Below are 13,352 nucleotides of genomic sequence, written 5' to 3'. Positions count from 1 at the left end.
CTCAAGCGACGTTGCCAGCGCAAATAAATTTATCAGTTTTCTTACTATAGTTAAGGTTCACTTTTAAGTGAACTTTCTTCACTTTGACTTCGCTTTGTAACTGATGTCAATCAAAATTGAAAAATACATTAACGATGGCACGTTATTTGGGGCAAAAGAAAAAATGTTATCCCATTAGGGCATATAAATTTCTTCGCCTATTATTATTACAGTTAATGTTCATGGCGTTTGCTTCTAACTGAAGTTCACTTCAGTTCAGTTCTTTCCCCATTTCGAGTTCGCTTTGTCTCTTACTATTATGCGCTTTAGTGATGGATTGACTTGGCTACAGAAGGAGGTATTGCTGCCTGGCCGCTTAACCTAACAGTTGCCGGTTTACGATCCTCTTTAGTGTTTAACATGCGGCGAGAAGATGGGACGAAAACAGAAAAGAGATCGATCAACAATCTATGGGAAATTCCAGCACTTATTTCGGGCTAATAACTACACCCAAGTCTTTAATAGCCCTTAAGAAAAGATAATCGGGATTATTAAAAAGCTTGCAACCTAGAACGCTTCAATGTAAGCGATAACATAGGAGGGAAGCTAGTGCAAGCGGTGCAAGTTCCAAAAACAAAAAAAAAAAAGAGAACAAAATTTTATATAATCACCTCTAATTAGGAAAAGGTCATAGGAGGAGATTTGAATAACCACTCATTACTAACGTAGACAATGATTTCTGTCATATCGGTTAAGGTAAAGTTTTCTTCGGTTTATGCGAGGCAGAGGCGAAGCGTATACAGTCTTATTTGAAAAAAGTTGTAATTTCCTCCTCATCCATTCAGTTATAAACACTGTGATTATATTCGATAATAGCAGAGTCTTGGTGTGGCCCAAAAGCTGGCAATTAATTTTAACAGTCAAACCAAACACCAAAGAGAAGAATAATTGAAAAGCTGACTACGAAATGAAGGCAGCATATATACACCAGCAACTATGGCGTTAATGTTTGCATTTTGCAAACTTATCGAACGTAAGAAGAGGAAGAATGACTTTTCTAAGCCTCCCTAATCCAGACGAATAAGCGAATACATTCACGTAAACAATCATAGGAAATAGTTAAGTAAAGTGTTTGTTAAATGATTTCCTACGATTGCTTACTTAATTGTCTTGTGTAAGGGAATAGAAAAAGACTTTAAGAAAAGCAAGAGAGACTGTGAGTAGGCAATTATTTCTGAATGTATTATATAATATAAACTTGCATTTGTATGCATTGCAAAGCATTAGTGTTGGTGACGTTGTTGCCGCCATCAGTAATAATTAAAATTTTGAATTCAACTTGAATTATAATTTCTTGAGTTTAAAGCAAGAGCAATTAAATTAAAGCATATGAAGAATAAGGCACAAATTAACGAGTAAAGAAGTGAAACAGTCAAAAGCGTTGTATATTTATATATATATATATATATATATGTATATGTCTCAGAAAATTTTTACATATTCGTTCGTTATATTCTTCGCTCATTCATTCATTCATTCATTCATTCATTCAGTCACAGTATAACGTTCAAGTAACTCTTTCCCTGACATTGTGAATGTGTTGATTTTAATTTCTTTGGGAGATACGGTTGAGACTCGTGCGCGTATTTTTATGGCGCCACCGGTCATATGGTTTGCTATGTGGACACGTAAACATAAAACAAACAATTCATTCACTTTTATAGCATGCATATCATATTTACATTTGTGCCTTTACTGTTTGTTGCAAATATGCGTGCGTGTGCATGTGCCAGCCATAGTCCATATACGTATGATTTCTTATAATTGAAAATTACAATGGTTTGTTTTATTAATTTAACAAATTAAATAAGATTTCCATTTTTTAGTATCAAGGTTTCATGCAATTCCTTAATGTACTCTACAAAAGGAGCATAAATAGCAACTAACATGACTTTTGTATTGAATATTAGTCAACTGAGACGTTTAATGCGGCCGTCTGGCCGCCTTTTTAATACGCTTGATTTCGTCCGACGGTGACAAAGGTGATTACAAAATTCTTGATGTGATTTCCATGGTCAAAAGTTTTATTCGATTTAATTTCCGATATATCAGGCTTTGGTAGTAAAAAAACACAAAAAAGTTGCCACAATATGGGCTTACTTGAGTTGCATTTTATAGGAAATAAATAAAAAGTATTGAAAGCATCCAAGCAAAGGCACCAATCGCCCATTAATCACTTTAAGGGCGACACGAAAATGTCTAAAACTCAATGTCCATAACTTATTCATTCATCTTAATTGCATTTATTCCACACGGAATGTAAGCGTTACGCTAGTAATTTTTGATTAATACACTATGGCGTCTGCAATTCTGCTGGTCATTAAATATAAATGATGCCCTACGAGGCATATGTCACCAAATGTGGAGGCATTTTATAGTAATATTCGATCTATAAAATGCATTGACATAGAGTTCTGCCAGTTAGGCCAAGAACGTCAAGATAAAGGGAATTGAAAGTGTACGATTTTTAAATCTATAACATTCTCTACGTTTATATATATGCCAATGGTATCTAAATTTTTGGGAAAAAAACTACTAGAGTTGATCTTTAAAAAAAGCATTAATTTTTTCATATTTAATCAAAGAACTTTCATAAAAAAGGGTGGACCGTAGGAAAATACTATGCATTTCTTTCTTTCTGATACTCAAATACAACATAACCCAACATTATGAATTGATTTGTCCATGTGAGTAGTCAAGTAGGTAAAAATCTAAGCTACCAAGTCAAAGCTTGTGGTTTGAAATCAGAATGCGATGCAACTTACTTTAGTCATAGCTATAGTGATTGCTTAACGAGTAAAGGCATAGCACTTACACAGCACACGTCCACTAGGCTGTTTCTCTTTCTCACTTCTTTTTGACTGTCATCGATCGGGCTACTTGTACAAGGGGCATCTTCCCCTGAGTGAAGGAAGAAAATTGGCATTCCTCCATTAATTGGTCCGCCTCAATCCATCCGCCAATCCACCTGCCAGTCTTCCAACAATTATTGGTAGAACGTCGAAGTGTGGAAATTTGCTTGAATTTCGCACGTATGTTGCACACGATCCCTATCGGTTTACTTACAAGTCCACGTCCAAAAGTGAAAACGAATTAATTTGTATTGGTTAAGATTCATTTACAGCGAAAATTTTAAAATTCATCTCAAAACGTGTGTTGTCTTCTCTTATCCTCTCACCTGTCTTTAGACTCGAATTTTTTTTATGATCACAACTCGGTGAACAGTGATGAGGAACATTTTTGAATAAAATAATCACCAGGAGAGAATATATCATTTCCTAAGCTTAGGCATGAGTAAGCCTGCACGACAAAGCATTTTTCTACAACCTGAGTGAAAATTTGATTGTTTGCTCTCCTGCTCTACATAAGTATAGATTTAAGTTGAAGCATTAAACGTGAAGACAGCTAATGGTTAGAGAATTTTTGTAGCAGGTGTGGATGTTAACAGCATCTAAAGAATAATTTCACATTGACCAATTAAATAAATACAAAACTTGCTTAATTTTAAATGGATTAGTTACGTTATCAATAATTTTGATAATGATAAGCGTTGAAAATCATTAAAAACATTGAAGCAACTCCGCATTAAAAAAAAAAAAAAAAAGGAAAAAGGAGAAAATATTACAAAAGGCTGCAAACTTTGTTTAACTGAGAAATTTTTTTTTCATTTTTTTCCAATAGAATTTGAAAATTATTTCATAAAATCCTTTTATCATTTTCATTTCATTCATCACATAAGTGGTACCTGCTGAGCTATTGGTAGACCATTCAAGATTTAAAGTCAAGTATTACACTCCGCTCATTGCAATCGTTCAAATTTATATTTATACCAAAGTGTATAAGGAAAAGAATAACGTAAAGAAAAAAATGGAAAGAATTTCATTATACTGATGAATGAAGTGAAAGAAGAATATATAACAAATGGATTTGATGAATGACTAACGCTTCTGTTGTTGTTGATGAATGAGCTGGTCATCGAACAATGGAATCCGAGTAACAATGCTAGGAAAAATAAAAAGGTCAAGAGATGATTATTTGGCGAAATATTCTCACATTTTAATTTACACTGTAACAGATTTACATCTTCACTAACACACAGGTACACCTACATGATGCATAAGTCACATATACATATATATTTCTTTAAATATATTTGGTTTTAATGAAGTTCCCAACCTTAACCATATATTGACTCAAACAATGTGCAGATTTTCTGGCATTAGTTATTCCTTAGAGGTCGTTATTTGCTATTATTGCTGTTGTTGTTCTTGTTGTTTGTTTTTTTTTTTTTTTATTTGTGACACACAGCAACAAAGCGTATCCATATCTTTTTAAGCCGAGTCTGCATCTATGTGTGTGTGTGTGTGTGTGTGTGTGTGTGTGTGTGTGTGTGTATCTAGCAAATCTCTAAGGTACTTGAGATTAGAGTTGTTTCAAAATTTTTCTTTGTCATTTGTTGTTGACTTTTTTCTTTTTTTTTTTCTTTTTTGGCAACTTTTACACACATTACGAATTGTTTGATATTTATTTCTTTTTTGCTTTATAGTATTTGCGATATGCAGGTGCAATTTTCGGATAGCGACATAAGCCATTAAAGACATTTACACAAACAAAGTGTATTTAACACCGTTAATGATGACTTTGCGGTTTTCTTCCAAATTCACATTACATACAAAATCATGATTTCTTTCTTTTTTTTTTATTTTATTTAAAAAAAAAAAAGAAAATTGTAGAGAAATACTTTTTTCAAAATTAGCATTAAATCATTGAAAGGCTCGCAGTATAGAAATATAAGAAGTGAAATAATAAAACGTCGTCATTACGGCATCGATAAATGTGGAGTGTGCTTAATGTCACTAAAGTCATTTTTTATAAGCATGATTACAAAATCGGATGACTAAGAGTTTAAAGACATGCTTGCTGCTCTTAATGAAGTGCATCTAATTGCGTTGACAAATTCAACAAAAAATGCAATGGGCCACATGTCCGAATTCCATAAAGTAAAGCGTTTGCCATTAAGAGTGACATTAATGATAAAATTTGCAAAGGAAAAGTCACTCTAGGTATCAAAGTTAACTTTGTGTGCTTTATTTAGTCAAAGTGATAAACTCATGTCTCATATGGAACTAAACACCGTTCGTGCTGGTAAATTAAGTTTCTTCTAAGGAATAGATGAGAAAAATTCTATTCGAAAACGTTCGTGAGTCAAGGTCGTCGAATGCAACATGTACAGCTAGTGCAGTCCTCTTGTGATCTGATTTCATGATCTACTCAATTAAAGGAATACATTTTCTTACTGCTGTCAGCATTGCCAGCCATATAGTAGGCTACAAATACACTTGTGTAGAGCATATGGATAATGCATAAATGGTTGTGTATGACAATTATTATCCGTTTAATCTTGGATTGTAAGTGAAATGAATGATAATCGAAGGCAACAAATTTATCAAGTAAATAATAAGAGAAAAGAAAAAAAAAAAAAAAACATAAATAAATGAATAAATAACAAATAGCAACAACTACAACACATTCTTATCAGACGTGAGTGAAATCGTTAAATTGTATAAAAGTTATTTAATGGTTGTCCTTTAGGCGATTAATGAGTCGAACATTTCATTTCCATTTAATCAATATTACAGAGTTAATTAAATTACCTAAATAAGTCATAAAAATGTATCAGCATTTAATCGATTGTAACCATTTTCTAAGTGAACCTAACCAAACCGAATCAAAGCGAACAACCACCATCACCATCACCATCACCAGCAGCAGCAGCAACAGCAGCAGCAATAGCAACGGTCTCAGCTGAGAGATTGCTCTTTTATATATTTCTATGTCTTTTTGCTTGCTTATCAACACGTAAATATCAGCAACACGAGACAAAAAATAGAAAAGAAAACAATAAAAGAAAAGAAGAAAAAAAAAATGACGACAATAACAACAACATGAATATTACAATTAATAATTTTGCAATGAAAACTACACTTTATGAAAACTGTTTTGCAATTCAGCATACGCTGGTTAGCGAATGCCATAAAAGGATGCAACTCTTTTGGTGTCCACACGCACACATCTACACATAATACCGTATGTAACGGGCATATCCTCTCTAGATCACTTACATATAACTACATGTCTGCATGCAGGCAGGCAGGCAGGCAAGCAGGCAGGCAGGCGTGGAGAATGGTATGTCGTTGGTGGCGGTAATGGTGGTGTGGTAGAGAGTGATAGAGAGATGATGGCAAGTGTGGTGGTAGGCTCTACATATGTACATAAGCGGTCATAAAGTGGCAGTTGCGTTGTAACAACAACAGACAGCAATTATAATAAATAAAGTCGATGGAATTTTCATGTTTAAGATCATGTACATAAAAATGGAAATTGCTATTGTGGGGCAGTAGCAGAGAGAGGCTATAATAGCAACAACAAAAAGTAGAAATTCACAAAATTATAAAGAAAAAATGCAATAAACAACATTGGTGACAATGCTCCTTCGCTTGTTAGGCACTTATGCCATTTTTGAACAATTGAACATTTTACACTTCGCAACTGGTGGCTGACTGCTGACTGCTGCCTACTGCCTACTGCCAACTGATTGCTGCCTGCTTAACTGCTGGCCGCTAGCTGCTGCCTATACCACTATTATTGCTGGTGGTTTACGTTCGCTGCCTGCCAATCGCCATATGATGATGACAATGATGGTAATGGTGTAAATTTTAATTTTCTTTTAGCCTAAAGGCTTCGATCTGAATGCTTGCCTTATTCACTAGCTGATGACTCGCCAACTGTGGCCGGCTCGGTTGACTGCCTCAAAGTGTTGATCAATTTCACTATACTTAAATATACAGAAATGGTCACCGCGTCTTTGGTCAGTTACCTACTTAGTTATAGCACCCGAGCACCCTGTATAAATAAACGCAACAAAAAGCGAAAAAAGAAAAAAAATTCCAATCGTGCTTACTACACACACACACACACACACACACACACACACACACACACACACACAACCATCAAATATAGCATAAATTGCTATTTTTATATGCTGTTATTGTTTTTATTATCATTATTATTATTATTGTTTTTGTTGTTGTTGTTGTTGTTATCGTTGTTATTTTATTTTTTTTTTTATCATTGTTGTTGTATAGCATTTCAAAAGATGTGTACAAAAGAAAATGCAACCAATTTTAATAATTGCTTTAGCATGAGCTGCCAAAAAAAGTTATGTGCTGCCATTGTTTGCTCTCCTTCTACTTTACCTCTTCAAACCTGAAAGCACTTGACCACTAAAATAAAAATGTATATCAAAATATATATAAAAACTTATCTTTTCGTACGTGTATGCATGCGAATGGAATCCGCTTATATATATATATATATATATATATATATATATATACATATATATATGTGTTTAGAATAGTTATTGCACTTAAAGCTGTACTTGTTAAGGATTTACGAGCAATTTTTATCACTTTGAGAATCAATGACAAATCCGAAACCTTCCGCTCAAACAATAACCGCAACAAGAACAAAAACAGGAACAACGAACGCATATAATTCTTTTTTAAACGTTCACATGCACAAAGTTGCCCACCCTTCCCCATCCCTTCCAGCCAGTCCTCCCAGCCCGTCAAGAAAAAGAATCGAAAACGAGTAAGCTCTTCAAGAATGTATAAAAATCTGAACGAGAACAATATTTCACGGCTTAAAACGAATCATAGAAAAGCTAAGGAAACAGCTAAGCACCAAACTAAAGACAACTTGCTCTCATAAGCAATAATAATAATAATACCTGTATATGTACATTCGTAAAATCTTAGCTCACTTTCTGACCAGACGTTTAATTAAATCCTAGTTTTGAGAGGACGAAATTGTTATGTTTGAAGCTTTTAAAGTCGAAATATTCATCCATCATTTTTGTTCAGCTTTCGCACATTATTGAAATTCCGTTCCCTTCCTCTCTCGACTTTGGAACACCAAAATTTTCTTAAGACGCTACAAAATAAGCAAAACTCGCCTGCTTCGATTGTCATGAATTCCTTCTGACGGGCAAAAGTGTCAACAATTAACCTTTCGTAGTTGCATCGCGGCAACGATCTTTTCTATGCCGCATAAGTGCTTCGATACAATTGACCAATTGATTTTGACTTCTAAATTTTCTCAAAATCCCAAAAACTTCTCCGGAGAAATAGTTTTAATTCGAATGAAGCGATAAAGCCGAAAAGTCCACTTTTTTAGAAAGGAAAACTATTTTACTACCCCTTGAGGATATAAGGATGAAATTTAAAGAGTTTTCAATAAAGGTGTTGCCAATATAAAAAAAAATGTTTGCTTTTACATGCAGACACGATTCATATTGATCACAGTATTACGTCTTCAAATTTCCCGTTTCACTGGAATAGCTATCTAAAGGGAATTCCTGTTTCAATAAGCTTTAAAGGGTTCATTAAATAAAAGCTTCTAGCGCTACTAAATCTGTATGACGGCTGGTATTTAACATAAAAGCCCAACAATAAACTGCTTGGAATCCCTAACAGATTCATATTTTTGCAAATAAAAGAAAACAAGTTATCATCGCACTTAGAACGACTCAGGGGGAAAGTTTCGTTATAATCGCGGTTGATTTCAGTCGCGGGAAGAGCTTGCTTTCCAGACGGATATTTAACCCATAGAAAGTTAATGATTTTCGATGGTCTCCTAAGAGCTGCGCACATGTCTTCATCTAGCACTGGGGTCTTATTACTCTGGGGCGTTACATGACATGCTTCTACTTGTCTGCCATCGGTCCTCGCGGTAGGAACCCGCTTTAAACTACTGGTAACATGTAACATCGCATTTATAGAGATAATCTAGAAGGTTCGGTTCTTCTTTATTGACAATTAAAGGGGCAACTGACAATTACTTGATTATACACCATTTTTTTCAATCGAATAAAAATAACAGATTAATCTTCCAAGACAGCGTGTCAGGTGTTTCGGTTTAATTAGACGAAAGTTTTGCTATCTCTTACTAAATTAATCGCTTGCAGATTCAAGTAAACATTGATACGAGGATTGTAAGCCTTCAAGTAGAGTTCAATTTCGGCTCTGACTTTGGATTATTGACACATAAGAACTTTACATATTTTTTTTTTAGCTAGAATGTCAAGCCTGGTCGAACTGGATCTGTTCTGTACTCTGTAATGTATAGGTTTTGCCAAGCTATTCTAGGCTGCGTTGCTTGACTTGATTGCGTACGTACCTACGCAAATTAGGTGGGAAACTAACTGATAGAAAAAATCTCCGCTACCGTGATTGCTGAGTTATTATTCTAACTAAACTGACATTATTTACGAAGACTGATCAATGCACATTAATCATTGCCAGCAATGCAAGTTAGATTTTAAAGTCTAAGATATAGTTGTACCTCCCCTATCGGACAGACAAAAGGTAAACCGTTTCTAACGTTGCTGAGATAAGTTTGATAGCATTTTGAAATGTCTGCTGATAGCTCTACAAGTGTCCCCGAGCTGAAATCTTTATATTAACTTTGTATTATAATACTTGGATTATCGTTGATCTAAAATCTGTACAGTTGCGAATGAATACATTAGAGGTTCGCTTTAATTCATTGAAAGTCAAGGAAGACAATTTTAAAGATCTTTATAACCGAAGTAAAACTGGAAGTACAAAGACTACCCTGAAAGATAAGGATTAAGTTAAATCAAGCGTTGCGGGAAACTTTCCTTAATAAAAGACGTTTAAGCCATTTGACGAATGTAGCTCTAAACGAAACTACAAGAATTTGCAAGAATGACTATAACGGGAAAAATTTGTCTTACAGCGACCCATATGAAATCCTTTAATTATAAGGAAAAAGGATCACCTTATGTTTATTGAGTCCTCCTTTTAAATGCTCAACAAGAAATATACCCCCACTCAATAACATTCAGTAGATTTCGTTAAGTTATGGACTAGAATTTATTGGCGTTTGTAGGGATGTTGATGGAGTTCTCCACAACGATTTTGTGGTACTTTCACTTAGGAAAAGCGTTTTTCCTTTTCTTATCATACTTTTTCAATGTAGTATTACTTTTCTAACATTTCCAATGGATTGGGTAACCGCAAGAAAATCAATCAACTGAACCCTACTCAGTTTTCGACTTAGTTTTTTATTTGTCTGGCGTTTCGAAAAGATTGCTTGCTTCTTCGATAAATAAATTATTATTATATTTGCTTTGTTAATTAAGCTGATGCGACTGACTAGATGAAATAAAAGGGGAGATTATCGTCTCATTATAATGGTCCAAAAAAACTATAACTCGTTGACTGTGCCAATGTGAGAGTAAGAAGTTTTCATGTTTCCAACAAGGAACGGGAAGCTTGGAAGTCTGCAAAGCAAGACTAATTTAACAAGTTGTACAAGTTAAAAAAAATTTTAAGAAAGATTATCTCATCCTTATCTAAGCAGTTTTACTTTGTTCACAACATCATATAATTGTTTTACAAGCATAGTAATAAAACAAGTAGACGTTTCGAAGTGTAGATCGAAACTAAAGACGCACCAAATAATAAAAGAATTATACCACCAATGCCAGAAGAGTATAAAGAAAAAAAAATAAAAATAAAAATAATAAAAATAACAACAACAATAAAAGACCATCACTACTACTACACTTGAAAAGATTTATCGCCATTGATTGCTGAGCTCGTTGCCATTTTATTTATTTGGTGCTGGGTAGTTTGACTGCTCTTAACTGCTGCGCTGTGCTTCTTTTAGTAAACTTCGCCGAGACTATATAGCAATTGCGTGTATAGATATGCGTGTCCGCGTTTAAGAGATGATTTCTTTCCAATTTATTTGGTGACATATTGATTTTAAATTGATGATAGTCCCATCATAGTAATGTGACAATTGTCGTAATTGCAATTGCAATTGCAATTCCCTTAGCACACACACTTATGTTCAACTCTTGTGTAATTGTGTTTTTATTGCTTAACTATACCCAATAATAATGTTTACCTAATAATTGTATTTCACTCCTTTTTTTTTTTTTTTTTTTTAATTTAAGTAATAAATAAGCAAGAAAAAGACACAAAAAAAAAAAAGAAGAAAATTATCAACATTCGAACATCTTTGATTTGATTAATGAGCCATTCGGACACCTGGAAAAGTTCAGACTATACGATGAAGAAAGCGTTTAACATTTATAACATTATGGGAAAGAAGATATATATGTGCAGCCTATAGCAATTGTTGGGTCTGATGTTCGTAAAAAACAATCGAAATAGCAGCGATAACAACAACACGCATCAAGCATTAAAGATAAAAACATTAAAAGTGTAAATTTATCCAATTATTGACAAATCAAAACTCTAATTGCATTTTTACTCGAGTTAAGAGTTAAACTGTTTGCTCTCTTCATCGATACTTAACCACTTTCAACACAACGTTCCTATTCGTATCAAGTATTCGAGTAAAAGTTGTATCACATCAACAATTACAACAACAACAACAACAAAAACAACAACATTAGTAAGTATTGCTGTTTATTGATATTCGCATGTACATAAATAGTTCAATAATTTTTTTTTTTTTTTTTTTTTTTTTTAAACTTTGAAAATTTATCGATTCCTAGAAAAGTCAGTTGTTATTTTTGTATTAGTGAATGTTACACAGTGACTACTATATAAACATATATATAAACGTGCACCAGTTTTAATGCCTATACGTATGGCAAACTAATTATGCAATCGCTTAATGTATGCGTTAATTAAAAAGGCAGCCAGCTGTGCGTTTATGTTCAAATATACATCAATATATCTAACGGGAAGGCAGAACGATATCTAGGGAAAGAGATAGACAGTGAGAATAGCGGGGAAGAGTTAGATGCAGCAGAAGCGGGGAAAATGCAAACAACAAATATTTAGCTTACGTTATACACCCAATAAATTGTAGAAGAGCGTTCTTTCTAATAAAATATCGTTTCTCGTGCTATCATTGCTCTTGTTGTTGTTGTTGTTGTTATTATTATTATTATGCAGTAATTATGCGCTTTTTCTACATTTAAGGTCATTAAGCTTTTTTTTTCTCTAATTATACCCGCCACGGGGTACATTAGATTCATCACATCTTTGTAACGCAACGAAATATGCAATGAGGAAGTTTGCAATTCTTGGTCAGGGTGTATAGTGGAAACGATTTATTTTATATGTGTATCAGGTTTAGAATACCGATATATTGACTAGAAGGACAATTTTAATATCAAATTTTTTTCTCGCAATTATTCCACAAACTTAAGTCTGAAAGTCTGCTGAATAGGGGGCAAGAGTTGGCCCAAAATTACCAAAGCAGAGTAACGACAGTTGTACACCAAGTGCTGCCAAGTTTCGTAAATATATGCTGCCAAACATATATATATATATATATATACGATATAAGATGCATCTGATCAATTATATGACTAAGCGCTGAATGCGTAAAGTAGCACTAAAGCAAGTGATTCGCGGACAAATTTTTTCTATCTCTACGACGTTACTTATATACATACATTAACATAGCACAGCCAATATTGCTCTTACACTTAAGAGCATTGAGAGTGCTGGATACGTTGTCTATGCATGCTTAGGAGTCAAAAAACTTCTACAGACTTGTTCGCCAACATTAACTATCTGACTTCATCGCGGTTTGTCGAGCACTTTTCTTAAGACTTGAAATCTCGTACAGGCGAATTATGCTCTATTTTTTTGGTAAGAAATGTAACTATGATGAAATATACAAATCGCCTGGATTTGTTAGACATACATAGATATAACCGTAATAGGTTAAGAGATGATTTACGTGTTGGATTAATTTCGTTGAAATTTTTATTAAAGCGGACGATTTATAGACACCTAATAAAGGACTCAAATAATTTCAGTTTTCACTTCGAAGAAATCGTTTTGCGGACAAGTCCATAATGGATGAACTTAATGACTTAATGAGAATTCTTTACATCTTTCATTGTATTTTATGTTACATTTTGCTTACCTCTATTTATGGAGGGTACACAAAGTTCAACTTGATGCGATCATAACTTCTTTATTTGTACTTTGCTAAATTGTGCAACAAAGAAAAAAAAAGAAAAAAAAAAACGTTAATCAGTAAAAAAGTAACTAAGAGTTAATAATCGTGACAAAATGTTAATATTCGTTAATATTCGACTCTTCAGTATCGTGCTCATGAGTATTTATGAGTTACTTATTAAGCTTTTTTCGTTTCTTCTTCTTCTTATTCTTCTTTTTTCTGCAGAGATAAGGAACCTTAATATATATATAGGTAATAGTAGGGGT

The 13,352-nt window shown here is 33.7% G+C and overlaps 1 long non-coding RNA gene across 1 annotated transcript in view; it reads right to left on the bottom strand.

Annotated features, from left to right (window-relative positions):
• Positions 1-13,117, bottom strand: part of LOC119634588 — a 168,566-nt gene extending 155,449 nt beyond the window's left edge. Inside the window, exon 1 of the long non-coding RNA XR_005246967.1 lies at positions 13,051-13,117. This is a non-coding gene — a long non-coding RNA (uncharacterized LOC119634588). The remainder of the gene's footprint in view (positions 1-13,050) is intronic.
• Between the last annotated feature and the right edge of the window lie 235 nt (positions 13,118-13,352).

The sequence above is a fragment of the Glossina fuscipes genome, unplaced genomic scaffold, assembly GCF_014805625.2.
Source record: "Glossina fuscipes isolate IAEA_lab_2018 unplaced genomic scaffold, Yale_Gfus_2 3, whole genome shotgun sequence".
In the NCBI taxonomy this organism is placed as follows: domain Eukaryota; kingdom Metazoa; phylum Arthropoda; class Insecta; order Diptera; family Glossinidae; genus Glossina; species Glossina fuscipes.
This window is presented reverse-complemented; position numbering and strand designations above follow the sequence as displayed.